Source organism: Panthera pardus, unplaced genomic scaffold (assembly GCF_024362965.1).
Source record: "Panthera pardus isolate Hobbes unplaced genomic scaffold, ASM2436296v1 HiC_scaffold_12, whole genome shotgun sequence".
In the NCBI taxonomy this organism is placed as follows: Eukaryota; Metazoa; Chordata; class Mammalia; order Carnivora; family Felidae; genus Panthera; species Panthera pardus.
Window position 1 is genome coordinate 105,785,054 of NW_026526677.1, and position 20,487 is coordinate 105,805,540.

The window sequence follows — 20,487 nt, forward strand, 5'->3', positions numbered from 1 at the left end:
TGTCTACCAGACCTCTTAACGACACTAAAGTACCCACGAGGGCTACTGTTGTTTTTGCCCCCACTTTGTATACAAGGCATAGAGAAGCTATGCAAATTTCCTGCGATCACAAAGCTACGCTTTGAGGGGCGCCTGGGTGGCTGAGTCAGTTAAGCGTCTGACTCTTGATTTCGGCTCAGGTCATGATCTCACAGTTTGTGGGATTGAACCCCTCATCAAGCTCTGTGCTGAGAGCTCAGATTCTCTCTCCCTGGGATTCTCTCTCTCCACTGCTCCCTCACTTGTGCAAATGTGCTCTCAAGCTAAACAATAAATAAATAAAACTTAAATAGAATAAACAAACAAACAAACAAACAAACAAACATTTAAAAAAAGCAAAAACAAAAACACAAAGCTAAGATTTGAACCCAGGCAGTCTGGTTCTGGAGCTGTTGCTCTTAACAGCTACCTTGACGTCAAGATAACTCAACACCAGCGTACTGTTGTACTTTTTACTTTAATGTCTTTCTTTTTGTGTACTTTTCTTTTTTTTACATAATTGTTAGATAATGATTATAATTTTGTAGCCTTTTTCCTTATTCTATTTTTACTTAACATTACTACATGAACTTGGCCCTGTATCTTTAAAATGTCTGTATGGCCTTCTAGTTCAGCATCAGGGCCTTTGCACGTACTGTTTCCCCTGCCTTCAGCGCTCCTCTGTATATCTACATGGCTTACTCCCTTTCACTTCACTGTGAAAACGTCATCTCATCAAGCAAGCCTCCCTGACCACTGTTGCTAAAAAGAGTAAACTACCACTATCAGTCCTCAAACCCTGCTTTATTTTCTTCACAGTACTTATCACTAATTGATTTCATGGAATGTACGTAAGTATGTACTCATTATTTGTCTCCCCTACTAGAATGTAATCTCTACATGGACAGGGATTTTATTTTGCTCATTGATGTAGGCATTCAGTAAGTATCCTTGAATAAACGAATGAATAGTGAAAATTTTTAATCACAGAAAGCATTTATGAAGCTACTACCCTGGCACGTCTCAGCTGTCCTCGTGTTCTCTTCAATACCCATTTGTAAATATAATTTTACGTATTTAATTATACCATAGTGGCAATTACATGTGCATGTGTTTTAACTAAATATTAAATCTTAGGCATGTATCTAACCTTTCACAGATAATTTAACCTCTTTGAGCTCATTTCCTAGTTAGGAAAAGAATATTTGGGTTATTATGTTAAATATAATAACATAAGTAAAGTGTCCAGATAATCCGTGACAAATAGTTTTACTAAGCAAATTATTAGTTTCCTTTGCTTTGATTCCATTTCCAATATATTGCTCTTACAAAATAATGCTTCACTGAACATTTGTTATTGATATTTTTGTATTTATTTGCTTTTGGATAAATAACCAGGAGTGGTATTCCTGTGTTGGAGTGGCTCAAAATCTTCACTAAATTAATAAAATTCAATCCACTTAGGATAAATATTCATCTCGGTTTTAAGTGTGAATTTCCCTAAGGACAGATAACTGGTATTTTTCTTTATAATGTATTTTATTTAGAGTATAAGTGTTTTATTATTTCAGAAATATTTTCTTCTCTTCCTAATAATATTTTAAGTCTTCTGAGGTATAAACTCTATTTTATGCCTTAAAACTATTCAGTGTTTTGCTTAAAATTGGGAAATGATTTCAACCCTTTCTGGGACAAGTGGATTGCTCACTTACTCTAGCTCTGGATCTCCTTTGAATTTCTTAGAATTGATGCCCAAATTATTTCCTTCTAAGTTTTTTTTTTTAATTTGACAAATCTTTCTAATTTAATAGTTGCTCTTAAAAATAGATTCATCATCAGTTTGTTGCTATAGTTGTTAATATCTTTTCTGGTCTTAATTTAGTCACAGCATCTGTGCAAATGGTACGAAAGTTATTTATTACTCTATCATCCAGAGGGGACGCTTGATTCCTGACATTTATATTCCCTCGAATATAAAAACCAGATAAAAAGAAAATCAAACTTCATGCTCTGGGAACTGAACAGATTGCTTACCATGGTTAGTAAGAGAATGCCCTCCCCCGCCTCCTCTCCCTGAATTATAAATACATTTTCATGGATTGTGTCCCTGAGTAACCAGATAGTTTTCTTTTACATCGCATTTGTTGGAATAATTTGAACTGGGGAGAAAAAAAAAAAAAAACCTGTTGGGCTGGCAAAATAGCTGAATGGTTGAGAGAAGAGTCTTTGAAGCCCTCAGCCCTGGGTGGGTCATCGACATCTCTGGACCCATGTCAGTCACTTTGCCTCTACCCGGCAGATTCCTCAGCTGTCCATGAGGAATAGCGGTCACTAACTAGCTCATAGCTTGCGCAAGGAGTAGATGAGTAATTGTATGCAAAGTGTATGCAAAATATCACACATTTCCTAAGTGCCCCCAATGTTACCTATTATAATCCTAAAGTAGAAATAAAATGAACTGCGCATGCAACACTGTGTCCATCCGAGTCATCGCTGCAAGCTTTCACAGGGTCCCCTGCCTTCTCATTGCACCTCTCCCTATTCCCCTGAGGATTTGGATGCTTTACTGAACGGGCAGGCATCAGTGGTTGTTTTAACTTCTGCACTTAATTATACTTTTGAAAAAGGCTTGTTCTTCCTGTTCTAGCATAATAGAGAGAACTCTGGTTTAGTTACATTGATAGTTACATAGAAACGCAGACTCTACATGACCAATAGGATTAATCAGGGCAGGATTAGAACTCAAGCTGAAGAGATTGTTACCTTCTCCTTAGAGGGAGCTAGTTGAGGCATAAGGAAGGGCTTCCCGTATTTGGCAGACCCCATACCCAGGCCATATATGATCATGTCAGACCACCAGTCAAGGGGCAGAAAAAAACCCTGAGATTGTAGAACAGAAAGAAATCTCTATTATGAGCCTCCATGCTGCTGAGACTACAGTACTTAGTTTCATTTGATTTGAGGAGCCTCTGTCTTTCCCCCCAGATTTGTCCCTGAGTTCTGGGCTGGGGGTAGGTGATGCTGTGCTAAGGCCTGTCACCTGTCACCTACAGATGCTGACATTTGTGGGATGCCCTTCTTCACACCACGTTTATCTCCGATTGGTCTCTGCAGGTTGCTGACTGCCTGGTGCATGTTCCTACCTGAAAGACTTTTTAGGTGCCTCAAATCTCTTTGCTCCCTCTCAAGTGCCGGGGATTTAATCTGAAGCTCTATTTCCATGCCAGGCCGCCAGATGCTCTGAGGGACTGCCTGGGACCCTGGACGACCCTCTGCTGCTCTGGGCTGTCCCAGGGTTTCTCAGCTGCTTTCAGGACCTGCAAGGACAAGGACATTCTGCAAGGCAGCTCTGGCCAGGCTTTGCTGACACAAGAGCACCCAGACTTTCTCCTCTGGATCTGTGTCTCTTGGGGTTCTGGGTTCCCCTCTTGATTCCTCACTCCTCTTTGGAGGTGCTATCATTTGTCAAGCTTCTTCTTTTTTTTTTTTTTGAGACACCCACAAGTTCTACACAAACCTTGCTTCCTCTCAGACTCTCTCTTCCTAGCCTGGCCCAGGGAACCTTCACGAGACCTCAGGATGGGAATGCTTTACCTGATGCAGCACACATTCTTCCAAATCCACAATTTATGCTTTCTATTTCTCCTAAAGTCTTTTGAGTCACAGGAAGTTGTGAGATGGGAGAAAATGTAAAATAACAAGCTGTCAAAGATCAGGAAGGGAGTGGAAATTTAAAAGGGAAAGCTTTTAAAGACAAAAGTCACATCAGATGCAATAAAAATTATCAGAAAAATCGAGTTCAATATTAAGGAACATGTCATACATTTTAGAGAAGCTGACCCCAAATGAAAAAGGTAGAAAAAAGGTTCCTTCTGGTTCCTTCTCTCAAACTCAATATTGGAGACACCACAGAAGTAGCAAGGAAGAGTATGATTCTGAACATTTCACATTAAACACTGGGATATCCCTGTGGAGACAGAGAGGGACTGCTTCCCCAGGAGGGAGAGAGGAGCAAGTATGTTAGAGGAGGAACCAGCACCTGGGGGTGAAGTTGGGGAGCTTCCCAGTGGTGTTCTCTCTCTCCTCCCACCTTACATTTGAGGACCTCTGCCTGTCTCTTCAACAGCAGATTAAAAAAACAAAGGCAAAAACAAAAACAAACATAAAACCAAAAATTCCCCTCAGTGCCAGCCCAGTGCTGCCAGGGTCAAGGCCATGTTGGTGCTCACTCTGGTGAGGGGGAAATGACAGCCAGAAGGCAGAGTGGTGGGTGGTGCTGGGCATTTTATCACTTTTCCCCCCTTCACATTTAAGGCCAGGGAATGAAAGTCAAGGCAGAAAACTTCTCATGGGGTCAGGGGATAGGAGTGGTACAGAAAAGGATGGGCAGAGGCAAGTTGTGGAACCACAGTCTTCCACTTTGTGTATGTCTTTTTCTTCTCCAAGCACATAAGGAGAGGCACACCAACTAGGAATGAGCATTTGGCTCCTTCTCCCATATCATATTACTAACCAGGGAAATATAGCTCATAGCAGACACTAGAAAAAAAAAGACTATACAATGAATAATCTATACCATGTACAACAGGATTCATGGCCCTAACAAGACAAACACTTAAAAAAATTTTTTTAATGTTTTTTCTTTTTTTGAGAGAGATGGAGACAGAGTGTGAGTGAGTGAGGGGCAGAGAGAGAGAGACACAGAATCCGAAGCAGGCTCCAGACTCTGAGCTGTCAGCACAGAGCCCGATGAGGGGCTTGAACCCACGAACTATGAGATCATGACCTGAGCTGAAGTTGGATGCTTAACTGACTGAGCCACCCAGGCACCCCACAAGTCAAACATTTAATAATTATTTATATCTTCAAAGAGATTTGGAAGAATATTGTTGAATAAATAACAAAACAAGCTGTTATGAAGCAGAATCAAGTGGAAAAAATTGGGTAAGAAAAATATAATTACTGAAATAAGGAACTTAATAAATGACTGTAGAACTTACGGATACAGCTGAAAAAATAGTGGGTCACAGGATTAAGCTAAGGAACTCCCACAAAAGGCACCAAGATGGCATAAAGAGTTTCAAAATCTAAAAGAAAAAATAAGAGATATGGAGGATAGAATGGAAGTGATACCATCCAAATGACAGGAGCTTCCAGAAAGGAAAAAATATATGTAACAGGGAAAAAAGTATTTGGAAAAAAATTCCAAGAATCTCCTTGAACTTCAGATTGAGAGAACTCATAGCCAAACAGGTTAGATAAGAAAAAAAAAATCACACCTGATGCATTAGAGACACTAAGTACAAACAGAAAAGTCTAAACGTTTCCATTGGGAAGGAGCATATCACTTACAAAGGAGTAAGACTCATAATTGGCACCTGACTTCCCAGAGAAATACTAGATGCAAGACAATGCAGCAGTGTTGAATTTTTATGTAGTGAATGTGCCATCCAGGTAAATTATTATTTAAATATTAGGAGGCAATAAAGATGTAGGATGTAATAAAGAGATCCTCAGGCATATGCAACCATAGAAGTTTTACTACACGGAGATCCTCTTTGAAAATACTCTTGGAGGAAGTTCTCTGAGGAAAAGAGAAATCCAGAAGAACGTGATAAAATATGTGGAATAAAAGGGTGGGTGTTTGTGTCCCCTCAAAGTTCCTATGTGGAAATCCTGTCCCTCGTGTCATGGTTTTAGGAGGTAGTACCTTTGGGAGGTGATTAAGGTTAGATAAGTTCAGGTGGGTAGAGCCCTCAGGAATGCAGGATCCTAACAGTCCCTCGGGAGGGATCTTGCTTCCTCTCCCTATCCTCTGTTCGAGGCTACAAGGAACAGGTGGTTATCTGCATCCCAGAAGAGGGCTCTCAGCAGAACCTGACCGTGCTGGCATTCTGATCTTCAACTTCCAGTCCCCAGGACTGTGAGATATAAATATCTGTCACTTAAGTCACCCAGTCTATAGTAAGTTGCTATGGCAGCCCGAACTAAAATAATAAATAAATAACTCATTGACGATCATTATTATTTCCAGAGAAAGGACTAAAAACATATACTCAGAATGATCTAGAACTAAATTACAACTGATTAAAAACATAGTTGGGGAAAAGGTTTGTGACCAGAGGAATGTGAAGGGCTTGTTTTAGTGATTCCATTTTGCTATATACACATAGGTTTACATAGGATACTCTGTGTGTGTGTGTGTGTGTGTGTGTGTGTGTGTTTAATGTGCTGTGTGTTTCTCTCTCCTTATTTTTTCCTAAAGTTTACTTATTTATTTTGAGAGAGAGAGAGAGAGAGCGAGCGAGCACACATATGAGTGGGGGAGAGTACTTGTTATGTAGTGGATGTTGACATTAACAATTTAAGAAATTGAAAGATAAATATATATTCAACTTTTGATCTTAAATCAGGCATAACCATTAAATGATACAAATAGAATGTGCAACTTTCAAATCAAAAAAGGAGAACCCGATCTATTCTTTCAAGGGCAGGAAAACAGGAAAAGGAAGTAGAAAGAAAGTACAGTAAATAGAAAATATGAAAATTGTGGTGGAAATATATTCCAATATACAAATGGGTTAGCTTACTGAACAAAAGACAGCATGTTCTAGGGGCACCTCAAGTCAGTCGGTTGAGTGGTCTACTCTTGATTTCAGCTCAGGTCATGATCCCAGGGTCGTGGGATCAAGTCCCACGTTGGGCTCTGTGCTGACAGTGCGGAGCCTGCTTGAGATTCTGCACCGCCCCCCCCCCCCATTCCTTGCCCCTCCCCAACTTGTGCTATCTCTCTCTCTCAAATCAAATAAAGTAAAAAATATAAAAAGCATGTTCTATGAATATACTTTTTAAAAGAAACACATTTAAAACTAAAGGATACAGACAATTTGCAAATAAATATATGGAGAAATACAAACTAGACAAAGTTCTGACAGCAATTTTGATATGAAAGGTGGAATTCAAGGGGAAAAATATCGTTAGGGTAACGTGGAACATAAAAGAATAATAAATCCAGCAGCTACTTAGAAACATATATGTACCCTACAAAAGAGGCTAAAATAAAAGCCACCAAGAGACCTATGGGGGAAAATAAATAAAACCATACTTAACAGCCACACATTTAAACATATACCTTTCAGAAACTGCTAAATTAAGCAAAATGTAAATGCCTTACACAATAACTTTGGTGAAAGAGAAAAATCACTAGAAATTTGCAAGACAAATGAAGACACATGTTAAATTTGTGGGCCCAGCTAATGTGGTACGGAGTGAAATGTACAGCTCTAAGAATTATTTATGAGAAAACAACACAGACAAAGGCAAGATTGGCCGTTTCATAAACTGGACAAAAGATTAACAGAGCAAACAGAAACAACGAAAGAGGAAAGACGGGATGAATACAAGGGCAGAAATGGATGAAGGACAGGATCGCAGTAGCCAGTGACTGTCAGCTAAGAGATGAAAAAAAAAAAAAAAGAATTCAGAGACGGAGAAACAAAGATAAAAAGTCTGGGAGTGGACATCCCATCTCCTTAAATGTGGAACTGAGACTAAATGTGAGGATCCCAAAGACAGAAGAGAATGCGACTGTTGTAAACCATCCTTTGTTGGAACAGTAAGGACTTTCATGTGTTAGGCTGAATGATGCCCCCTAAAGGTTAACCACGTCCTCACTGCTGGAACCCGAGACTGTTACCTTTAATGGCAAATGGGACTTGGTCGATGCGATTACATTCGGGATGTTTGGGTGGAGAGATCATCGTCCATTATTGGATGATGCATGCAATCACATATATTCTTATTTTTTTTTAAGTTTGTTTATTTATTTACTTATTTAGAGCACAAGCGGGGGGAAGGGCAGAGAGAGAAGGCACCAGAGGATCCGAAGCAGGCTCTGTGCTGACAGTACAGAGCCTGACGTGGGGCTCAAACCCACAAACTGTGAGATCATGACCTGATCTGAAGTCGGATGCTTAACTGACTGAGCCACCCAGGAGCCCCTCACGTCTGTTCTTATAAGCCAGAGTTAGAGGGAGACTTGACACAGAGGACAGATGAAGAGAAGCCATGTGACCACAGAGGCAGAGACTGCAATGGTACAGCTGTGTCCCGAGGAAGGCTGGCCGCCTCCAGAAGGTGGAAGAGGCAAGGCAAGGACCCCCTCCCAGAGCCTCCGGAGAGTGTGGCACTGCCAACACCTTGATGTTGGACTTGATTTTGACACTGATTTGGGGCTTCTGGCTTCTAGAACAGGAAGTGAATAGATTTCTGTCGTTTAAGCCACCAAACATCTGGTAATTTGTTACAGCACCCATGGGAAAATAATATCATAACCAATGAAAATTTGAAGCGGGAAGAGGGGGAGGGAGAGGGAAGAAGTACAATGCAGTAATTCCTTCCTCCTCTCCATCAGAGTCAGCAAGTATTGTTTAAAGTTAAATAAAAAGACCTCTAATGACCCCACCCCTTAACATTTCCATATTTTTTGTACAAATAGTTATCTTTTGTAGAATATCTCCGATGTTTAGAAATTCATCTGTTGAAATCCTAAAGCCCAATGCGATGGTATTAGGAGGCGGGGCCTTGGGAAGGTGATCGGTCGTGAGGGTGCGTGAAGGGAACTGGTGCCTCAGCAAGGCAGAGGCTTGCTCCCCTCCCACCTGTGAGGACACAGCAAGAAGGTGCTGTCTACGAACCAGAAAGCGGGCCCCTTCCCAAATGACACATCTGCTGGTGCCATGCTCCTGGCCTTCCTGGCCTCCAGCACTGTGAGGAGTAGATTTCTGTCATTTGCAAGCTATTCCATCTGTAGTATTTCATTGCAGCAGCAGAAATGGACTAAGGCAGGAGGTTTGTAGAGGATGGAAATCAGGCTGTTCAAGAGCCCATTAGCATCCCATCACCAGTTTGTGTCGCTGTCGGGGAAGAGGAGGGTGAAGGGTAATACTCCCTTTGGGGTGCTGGCGGCCCCGTGGCTGAGTAAGTGCAGACTGACTTCATGAAGTTTCCAAAATAAAGCAAGTGACACTCTGTGCTCCCTCAGACTGCCCACATTCCCTCAGGTTGTTAGCTGCTTGCCAGAAAGCATCTTTGAGTGGCAGGGACACCGTGCTTCTGTCGGTCCCCAAGGGGGTCTGGCGCTGACTGTGCACTTACCATAGCAGATTTGTGCCTGGCGGTCTCTAGGTGATGGTGGAGAGTGACACTGTTCACAACTAGCCCTCTTTTCTTCCTCTGTTGTGACACCCTGGGCCACTTGCATGGTTAACTGCCCAGCACAGGTAAGGAACCAGCTGGTGCTGTGGAATGACCCTGGAGTGGGGAGAGGGGGGAAGGGAAATTTGAGGTTTATTTCTGTTGGGCCTCTAATTTGTTGTGTGCCCCCTGAAAAAGAATTAATCTCATTTCCTTGTGTCTTTCGTCTCGTCTATAAATGAGATGGTTGGACCGGAGCAAAATTGTTTACGGTTTTATCATTCTGTGACACTGACACGTAACATTTAAGCAGCGGCAATGTTCTGGATGCTTCCACCTATATATGTGCAATTATCATAAATAAGAGTAGTCAGCAGTGATCCTTTTGGAAGGTTGGAGCTGAAACTCTTCAAAGTGCTTTTGCAAAAATATTATCTCAAGGTAAATGACATGTATCTCTCTATTAGGTGGTGAAGGACAGGAATGGAATTTATATGCTGCTGCTGCTTTATGCCCGTATTTTATTGACTTCGTTAAACTTTGCATTTAAACACGGTATAGGTCTGTAATTTATCGGAAGATTAAATGGCAGTGCGGTGTGATGCAGGCAGATGAGACGGAAAGGTTACATTTGCATGAATCCATGCTTTTGTTTTCAGTTTTAGGTTCTGAATTATAATGGAACCCTTTCCCCAGCCATTAACTCATTATACATATGTCTTGATTAGATGATAATCTGTTTGGAACTAGGAACTGTTTTTCCTGCCCTTCAAGAAGCACTCCATCAATGGTTGAAGGGAGGAGGGCTGGAGGACATCATCGTACCATGTGCGTGGACACTGCTTGGATTCACGGTCTAGTCTCAGTGCAGCCAGCCCTCTGTTGGTGGTCCATTCTTCAGGTGATTTTGCTCACCTTCCTCCCATTTCCCTTAGATACGGTTCCAAACCTTCATCATTTCCCAGAAGCCACCTTTACAACCCTTGCTGCCTTCGCTCTCGGCAAAGGACTCCAACACCTACGTGAGTGAGGAAAACGAGGTCGCACCAGGGGAAGGGTGCTTACACTCACTGACACTGTGCTGAGTACAGGTTGGTGCCCACAGACTGTAACACCCTCCCACAGTGCTATTAAGTGGAGCAGCCAGCTGGCTGGGAGTTCTGGGATCTGGGAGCCCATCACCAATCACATTACACCTGGCGGTGTTATTGTTGGCATGTTACGGCAAAGTACGCGATCTAGTGTCGTGCTCTGTGTCACAGACCCGAACTCTTCCAACTCTTATTCCTCCTTCCTTAAAACCTAGGAAAATGTCTGTAGACCTATCCCTTCTCTCCTCCCTCTGGCAGGATCCTTCTTTTCCAAGGCCCCCTTGCAACAACGCATTTGATCATATCATCCCCTGCCTTCTGTCTCCAAGAGCTTGCTTTTTCTCTTGCATCTTTAGTTTCTCTCTCTACTTGGTTCCTTTCTGTCAGTCCAATTCATTCTGGTGTTCATTTATTCAGATCACATTGAATTACTGATCCTAATTCTTCCCTCCTCTTTCCTAGGATTCGAAGTGCACCCCTCTGCCACACAAATTGTGGTATCCCCTTGCTTCCCTTTCTCTGGGTCTGTTTTCTCATCTGCTGAATGCAGCGGTGGGACAAGATAAAATTCTTTATAGCTTCAATATTCTGCAACACACTGAATATTTAATCAGCAGCAGTAATACAGACATTCCTATCTGTATATTTGTTTCTTGTTTAGTGTCATAATCCCGAATAATAGTGGGCAGAGGATACTCTCTTACCTCACTGATGTTGGGCTTGCTCACAGGACTTGCTGTGACCAGTGCAATGCGCATAGAGAGGTAGCGTGCCAATCACGGCCAAAGCTTCAAGAAGCATGGTGTGATTCTGCTTGCCTTTTTGTTTTCCAGTGGTCTGCTAAGAGGAGAATATGACCTAGGCAGCTTCTAGCCCAAGAAGAATGAGGAAACACCTGGTGCAGAACTGAATGCAACCCACGGCTTGGAGCCAAGCGCAGCCAAGCTCATCCAAGATCAGCTGAACTCAAGCTGACCCACAGATCCAGGGGCAGGAAAGAAATGCTTATTGTTTGAAGACACTGAGTTTTAGGATGATTTGTTATGCAGCATTATTGCAATAAGAACTAATGAATACACTACCTAATCCATTTTTTTCCATCCAACAATTGTTTATTGGGTAACTAACGGGTGCCAGACACGTGTAGGCTTCAGGGTGGTTGCAAACAGAGGCAGGTTCTGGGCTGGCCTTTTTGGCCGCTTGTCACAGGCCTCAAGGGTGGGTGGGGCAGGCTGGCTTTCACCTGCAGCCTGACCGACATCGGGTGTTCCACTGAACTGCATATCCTGCCTTTTCATTCTCTGCATCCTGTTTGGTATTGCTTGGGCCAAAGCTTTCCTATCTTAGCTACAGATGCATTACATTGTTTTCACTGGAGGCCAATAATTTCATAATTTTCTCCGAGAAAACTCTGTGTCCTCATTTTTGTTGTTTTTCCCCTGTTTTCTTTTCTTTCTTCCTTCTTTCCTTCCTTCCTTCTTTTCTTTTCTTTTTTCTTTTCTTTTTTCTCTCCCTCTCTCCCTCCCTCCCCCTTCCTTCTGCCCTCCCTTCCTGCCTTCCTTCCTTCCTTCCCTCCGTTTCTTCTTTCCTTCCCTCCTTTTCTTTCTTTCTTTCTTTCTTTCTTTCTTTCTTTCTTTCTTTCTTTCTTTGAAAGAGAGAGCACACACATGTGAACAGGGGAGGGGCAGAGAGAGAGGGAGAGAGAGAATCCCAGGAAGGCTCCATGCTCAGCAGTGAGCCTGATGTGGGGCTCAGTCCCATGACTGCAAGATCACGACCTGAACCGAAATCAAAAGTCGAATGTTTAACCAACTGAGCCAGCCAGGCATCCCATCCCCTGTTCTTTCAATAAAAGTTATATGCATACATAGCATAGGGTTGGGGGGTCCTATAAGGCTTGTTAAGAGAGACGGTCGCTATCCGTGAGCAGCCCCCTCGTGCTCTCATCCATCATCCCAGAAGCACTTTGACTTCTTTCACCTGATTACCTGGCATTTCACCTTCTTGTCTCTAAATAATAGACTTATTGCTGTGTCCTGATCTGTCACTTAAACATATTTTATATTGACTCCTGATGGTTGACTATGAGGATCCAGCTCTCTTTCCTCCCCCCTCTCCCACCAAACACATTTATCTGGAGTATCACCTTTTCCCCTCAGTGATATTATCAGTTGATAATTTTATTTACGTTATACAGTATGTTCAGTATTTACATTATTATGGTTACACCAGTGCTTTTCACAGCTGAGCCATACAATAAAATGTAATCGCTTTCCCCTTCTGTGGTAGGCAGCCTCTACGACGATCCCCAGTGATCCCTGTCTACTAGTACTCAGGGCCTGTGCGTCCCCTCCCCTTGAGCAGGAGCTGGGGTCCCTGACTTGCTTCTAACAAATAGAAAATGACACAAGAAATGAGATGTCACTTCTGAGATGAGGTTACAAATGGACTGGCTTCCATCTGTGGCACTCTTTTTTTTTTTTTTTTAAGTAATCTCTATGCCCAACGTGGGGCTCAAACTCATGACCCCGAGATCAAGAGACACATGTTCTTCTGACTGAGCCGGCCAGGCGCCCCCGGGGCAGTGCCTTTGTTCGCTCACTCTCAGTGTCTAAAGATGTCTTCCTGAATTCCCATTACATAATTTCAGAACTGGTGTGAAGGGATTTTGTAGATGGAATTAAGGTTCCTAATCATTAAGGTTCCTGACCTTAAAATGGGGAGAGTGATGAACTAAACGTTGGTGTTCTCCCCAAATTCACATTTTGAAATCCTAATGCTTAGTGTGATGGTATTAGGGGGAGGCCTTTGGGAGGTGATGAGGTCCCAAGAGTGGAGCCCTCATGATAGGACGGTGACCCCGGAGAGCTCCCTCACCCCTTCTGCCAGGTGAGGACAGAGAGAAGGCTGCAGTCTGTGAACCAGGAAGCAGATCCTCCCCACACACAGCAACTCCCAGCGCCTTGAGCTTGAATTTCCCAGCCACCAGAAACGTAGGGAATGATTATTTGTTGTCGATGGCGGTTTTATTACAGGAGCCCAAATGGATTAAGACGGGCAGTTATCCTGGGTCATCCGGGTAGGCCCACTGTGACCACATGTGCCCTTAAAAGCAGAAGAGGAGGCAAAGATGAAGAAGAAGAAAAAAAGGAGGCAAGAGATAGGAGGCAGACGGGGAGACCAGAGATTCGAGGGGTGAGAAGGACTCACCGCTGCGGGCTTTGAAGATGAAGGGGTCGGTGAGCCGGGAACGTGGGCAGCTTTAGAAGCCGAGTGTGAGCCCTGATCGGCAGCCAGCGAGGAAATGAGGACCCAGTCTTAGTTCACATGGAACTGAATTCTGCCCACAACCGGAGTGAGCCTGCAAACGGATTCTGCCCCAGAGCCTCCAGCCCGGCTGACATAGTGACTTCAGCAGAGACTCTGAGCCCACCTGGACGTCCGACCCACAGAGCCGTGTGAGAAGAAGGGGTGTTCTTTTATGCTGCTAAATTTGCTGGGATCTTGACGGCATCTCTCCGTAGCGACGACACTGCGGGAAGCCAGCGGCCAAATTCTGAGCAAAGGGAATTGGGGACGTGCTGATGTCAAGGATTCGTCGCGATAAAGCGATGTTATTGAGTGAAGCTTTCTCAAAGGATTATGAGAGATGTCATGCATTCACTCAGCAAATGCTTACGGAGGGCATGCTGGGGCTACCGCCATGAGGAAGACCGAGTTCCTGTTTTTATGGAACTGACATTCTAGTCAGAAAAGAGGGTGTGTGGCTATTGATTATTTTTGTGCTCTGTTCTTGCAAGTCTATTCTTAACCACGGGAGACTAACTCACAGATGGCTTAATGCTTTTATGAAAATCCAAGATTATTCGACAAGCATTTGAGAAACATCGACTAAAGCCTCAGATCGCACCAGGTTCCAGGGATCAAATATGTGGTAGACAGTGATTCCAATCCTCACAAATCCTATGTAGGGAGAGGAAGGCAGACAGGGAAGTGCATAGCTACTGCATAATGTGAGAGGAGAGGAGAGGGGCAGGAGGCCCAAAGCGCAGTGGTTTAGGTTTCTAGAACACCGATTCAGGTGCACAATAATTAGACATTTTTACTTCACAAGCAGTGGCTTTTTCTCTCTGTCCCTCAAAACAAGGAAGACACCATATTTCTTCTCATTCTCTTATTTCTGATTGCAGTGCCGATCCCTGCAGTGCACAGAGAGAATGCGCTGCCCATGAGCACTGTCTAAATTTTAACTTGTGCTCATAAGAATCAGGGATCTATTAGATATTTGGCCTTGAGCTGGACAGAAATGTTTGTGCCATAGCAGATTCAGATTTCCTGAAAGGCTTGGTTGCTCGTTTTGTGTTAGTGAGCACTACAAATTTCTGACATGTGCTATTCTCAGAGTAATCTCATCACCATTACTCATTAACTAATTTAGCGAGAGACCATTTGTTTGGGGGAGACTTGAGTGTGTTTTAAAAATAGCTACATATTCAGGTTTCCTTGATCGTGAAAGAAGACAACAAAAAAGGAAGCCGTTGGTTTTATGCACAGAAATAACGGATTTGAAACCAACCTGTTTTGTTTTATATACAGGCGTGCACATAGATGTGTGTAACCTGTACTGAAATAGTTTTATATAAGTTTGCATACAGAGCTCTCTGTGTTCTTTTTATTAAATATTGCTCGATGGTGGTTTTATGATAGGAGCCCAAATGGATTAAGACAGGCAATTATCCTGGGTCATCCGGATAGTTGAGTTTTCTCATTAAGATCCAAAGAGATGAGAGGCATAGCTTCACATTTGTGACTCTCCTCTATTGTTTGTTTGTTGATTCAGTCAGCAATTACCTGCTACATGCCTCGCATTGTGGTCGGTCTTAAGGATATACACATGAACGTAAAAGGGTCCCAGGTTTCAAGTAACTCTGATTGAGGAGCAGGTGTCTAAGTTAATTTCTGGAGGAGAAGAATAAGTAAAAACTTCCGTGTCCTTGAGAGAATTTGGACCAGTGACAAGATGATACACCAAGTTCTGCAACAAAAAGAATTCGAGGTAGGGGCAAAGCTTTCTCCCTGTGAGAGTGTTATCCTAGGGGACACAGAATTGCCGTAAATAGGATTCCATTAGAATGAGTCAGGCAGGAACTGGGAGTAAAAAGTGGGTGGGAGCCCTGTTTAAAGAAACTGTATTATTTAAGGTAACGTTTGCTAGCTTTAAAAAAATAATAAAAGCAAAATGTATAATGCTCGAGTCGTATACATGTGTGTTTATCAATCATGTAAAGCTAGAAAGAAACATGCCTCATCGGTAGAGACTTCACTGCATGCAGTGACTCAGTGACCAAGGCTCCTTCCATAGTGTGCTTTACTACCTGGTTCCAAGGCCCCCATGTTCTGCACCTAGTCCCCAGAAGTGACAGTGCAGATGTACGTGTGGCACTCTTACAGTTGAGGCTTGGAAGCAGCACTGAGTGCTTCTTGCCCCGGTCTACTGGCTAGAACTCAGTCACGTGACCTCACCCCACCAGAAGGAAAGCCAGGAATTAGATGAACCGTAGAATGAGAGCGAAGGAAGAGGCCAAGCCTTAATTTCTGCCACAAAAGCCTTAAGCTGAATCCCAATACTTTGGGGCCGGAAAGTCCTGGAGGGTTTTGCACCTACTTGTGCTCTTCTTCTCTGGCTGGAAAACCCTCCAACTATTTCTTAAACGATGCACGTTCTAGGTTGGTCAACATTTTTGTCTCCTGAGTCTGGACGCTTTGTCATTTGTCAACATCAGCTTTAAATTTTTTTTTAATGTTTATTTATTTTTGAGAGAGAGAGAGAGACAGAGCACGAGCAGGGGAGGAGCAGAGAGAGAGGGAGACACAGAATCCGGAGCAGGCTCCAGGCTCTGAGCTGTCAGCACAGAGCCTGATGCGGGGCTCAGACCCACCAGAGTGGGTGAGATCATGACCTGAGCCGAAGTCGGGTGCCCAACCAACTGAGCCACCCAGGTGCCCCAACATCCAGCTTTAAATCGTGGGGTCCAGAGAGGAGTAAATTCTTCCAGATCTGGTTAACGGTCAAAAGCATAGTGGCACAAATATTTCCTCATTAGCTTGATATAGTCCCAGATCACATTACCAGATAGCTCTTCATAATTTTCATCATTTATTTCTTTGTTTTATTTTGTAAAGGGTCATGGGTTAGAAAGTGTAGACCATGTTTTGGTGACACCAACATAAATCTCCTGAGTCACTGTGACTCTTTCTTGTTCACCATGGTATCCCTATGTCTCTCCCAACATCTGGTACATACTAGGTATTTCATAAGTATTTAATGAATAAAAAGAGTTTTTCAGCATCTTACAAGGTACCTTGAACATAGCAGACAGTTTCATATTTTCCATTTCTTATCCTTCTGGATAAGATATCTGCATATTGGTTTTTCCAAATTAATCCTTTATCTCCTTAATGGTGTATTGTTGAGTGGGTCATCTGTTGATGAAATCAAAAAATGTTTTTTCCATGTCTGTGTTTTTAATTTCTAGAATTTCTATCTGTTATTTTTCCCAGCTGATTTGCTTTTTGGATTTTGTTCCTTTATTTCTCTGTCCATTTAAACATGTGGATCTTGGAGTCTGTTTCCGAAGCTCTAAGTCTGTAGATTCTGGCATCTGTAGGTTCTGACCTGTGTCATCCTCTTCATGCATGGGACATCCTCTGGTTGTCACAGTCTACCATTGGAGCTTCAGGTATGCTGAGGGTGGGCACATTGGTGGTTGTTTTGTTCTGTTTTGTTTTGTTTTACTTTGCCTCAGTAGAGACTCTATGCATAGAACCATTTTTGCATTAAATTTTTATGTTAATATCTCATTTTAGGGTTCTTTCACCTTGAGGATAGTAGACACTCGGACCACACACTCAAGGTATGAGTTTGCAGTTCTGGCTTCTCACAGAGGACTGGGAATAGAGCCCAGAGCTTTAATTTCCTCCTCAGTGAGCTGAAAACCATGTCCCCCTAAGGCATGTATCTGGTTCTTAGGACTTGCCTGTCATTGCTTCTTCACTTTTGGCACCCTTTCTTGCTTTTTTATGTTTAACCATGTATTAAAAACATGTAAAAAAATACATTCTCCCCAGCATTTCTAACGGGCTTGCAGCAGGCACTGGGGTTTCCCACTGCGGTGGACACTGTGATACGTGGCCCAGAAACCCCTTCCCTGAAGGATTTGTTGACCCAGCTGCTGGCAGTGCTGGCTGTAGACCGTCTTCAGCTGTCAGCCCCTTCGGGGTCTGCCTCAGCTGCAGAGAGCCGCCTCGTCCAAGGTCATGCCCCTTTCCCTGGGCGGCCCCCATCCAGGGCTTGATTCATGTGGGAGTAGGGGGGCTGGGCCGTCTTGGCCCAACTTGGGACGCTTCTGAAGAGCCTTTCTGGCTCTAAAGCTCCTCATGAGTTTGGTCAAGGAAGCTATTGGGCCTTCATAAGTTCGCATTTTTCCCCTGCCTCCTCCCTGCCCTTCCACAGGTGTTCATTCCAAGGACACACCCGATACACATCCTGTCGCCTAAAGTCCACCATCTGCTTCCCGGGAGCCAGCCTGGGACAGCACACACCGCGTGATGCTGCTCTCTGTTGACCGGAAGTCTCGCCTTTGAAGGCACTCAGAAAATGTTTCTATCGATGCTCTTGGTGTAAATGTAAACAGCTGCCCAGACCCGGCATCTCGATGCATCGTCCTGTACTTGTGGGACACTCATCCACTTGTCACTGTGCACACTCATTTTTCTAGGGTTTGTTTGTTCTTTATATTTCTACCTTATGTTTCAAGCTATGACGAGCATTTAAGGTTTTGATTTCTTTCTTTCTTTCTTTTTTTTTTTTTTTTTGCCATTTGATCTCCTCAGTTGATCACCTCCTATACCTTCATCCCAGTAACTGATTTAAACTTTTATAATTTTTTTAAAAGTTTATTTATTTTTGAGAGAGAGAGAGAGAGAGAGACAGAGTGTGAGATGGGGAGGAGGGAGAGAGAGGGAGACACAGAATCTGATGCAGGCTCCAGGCTCTGAGCTGTCAGCACAGAGCCCCACGTGGGGCTCGAACCCACAAACCGTGAGATCATGACCTGAGCGGAAGTCGCACGCTTAACTGACTGAGCCACCCAGGAGCCCCCTGATAAAAATATTTAATGTGGAGGATTAAGAGCCTCTCCTGATAATTCTTCTTTGGAGCACAGAACCGCTATCTGGACTCCAATTTCAAATCGTTGTGAAGCTATATACTACAAACCATATTTTTCATTTTACTTTTAGTTTACTAAAGTGGTTGGCTACAATTTAAATGAACAAATTGCTATATTTAATTTCAAACTCAATAGCCAGAGATCAAGAGAACACCAAGAGATGCTTTATGAAGTAAATGAATTCATGAAATCCAGTTTCATTCTGTCTACCAAATATTCCTCATTTTAAAACTTCATAAAAAAGTAAGTTGGCTAATTTGATACGTGTTATTTTCAGTGAACATACGTGGGCTCCTGCCGATACTTATCCTTTCATAAATGCCCACAGGTGCTAAAAATGTTAGCTGTTCTTAATATAACTATGGAATTTAAAAAAATATCTATCACTTGTCCTATTCTGAACAGTGAACACAGGTACAACATTAGTGATTAGGTGTCCTGTCAGTCAATGTATTAGTTCTATATGGGCCTTAAAAATCTATAAAAGCTGACAGCGTTTTGTATCTTCATTTCAGGCAAAACATAAGCATATATACTGAATTTACAGTATAAAGTTTAAATTATGAATAAACCAGAGTGTTTAAACACACTGGAAAGATTTGCTATTTTGGGTGCTAAAATGTCTTTCACTGGAAGCCTTTAAATAACTTTAACTGAAGGCCTTTGGCAAAACAGTTTGGAAACCATTCTTGACCTAATTTTTATAAAACTAGGAATAACATTTTGCTTCCTTAACACACAAAGGACATCTTTGTAAAGACAATAGCCAACATCATTCTCAAGGTTAAAACACTGGAAAAAATTCCGGTTAAAAGACCTATCTGATCTAGATCACCACTGATGTTTTTCTGCTTTTTTGGACAATGCAGTAAAATGCAAACCAGAAAATAAAGCTATACTTACCTTGATTTGCAGATGGTTTAACAACAAACCCATGGAAAGCAAAATAATCAACTAAAGCATTCTTAAAATTAATAAAAGTTTACTAAGGTGGTTGGCTACAATTTAAATGAACAAATTGCTATATTTAATTTCAAACTCAATAGCCAGTTTTAAGACAAGAGAGGAAAAACACTGCATTCGTAGTAGCAACAACAGAAACATCAATAAAAACAAACCATAAAATTCACAGGATTAAAGCCAACAATAATTGTGTAGGACAATAATGAGGGTGACTAATACTACATTTTACTGGAATCCAAAAATAACTGAAGAAAAGGAGAGGTACAATATTCCAGATGGTAACATATACATCGTGCAGAAGTAAATTCTCTCCAAATTAAAAGTCCTGGCTTACTCCAATAAAAATCCTAATTAGGAATCTTCTAAGAAATTTTGTCTAGGAAAAAGAAATGGATTAGAATAGCTAAGAACTTGTTTTTTAAACAGGGGAGAGAAATTACTGGGGTCCCCCTTTAGCCACAGATTTGACTGAGTTCAACTTGGAAGAGTAGAGGCAAAAAAATAACCTTATTCTTCCTCACTGTTGACCCTTCACCCCTGGCTTTGCAGGCTGTTTCTTTTCTAGTCCTTGGATGAAAACATGGAAGGTTTTCTAAGTTTCTAGTTACTTTTGGATTTTTAAAAATGCATTTTGGTTACTTTAACGAGAACATTCTCACCTAAGTGATTACAACGTCCATTGTAGTGTTCAATTAAAACTCTAAGTTTCATTTGAAATTATATCCTCTCTTCTCTGTCAGCCGGGACCAGCAAGTTACAGTAATAGAGGCAAAGAAAGCCACAGGCTTCCTGGCTGTTAGGGACCTTGTTCCTCTGCCCTTTGATTTGCCATGTGCTCTGACTCTGCAGGGGTTAAAGAGAGGGACGGAGGAGGAGAGACCGGAACAGGAAAAGTCTTGCTGGCTGGCAGAGATGATTATCAGCGTCATCCAGGTGTGCTGGGACTTTGTCTCTACTCCTGATGGTCTTTTTCATGGGGAGCTTTCAGA

At 42.5% G+C, this 20,487-nt stretch overlaps 1 protein-coding gene across 6 annotated transcripts in view; it reads right to left on the reverse strand.

Annotated features, from left to right (window-relative positions):
* POU2AF2 (POU class 2 homeobox associating factor 2) overlaps positions 1-20,487 on the reverse strand; it is a 487,862-nt gene that overhangs the window by 131,959 nt on the left and 335,416 nt on the right. The gene's annotated exons all lie outside the window — the stretch shown is intronic.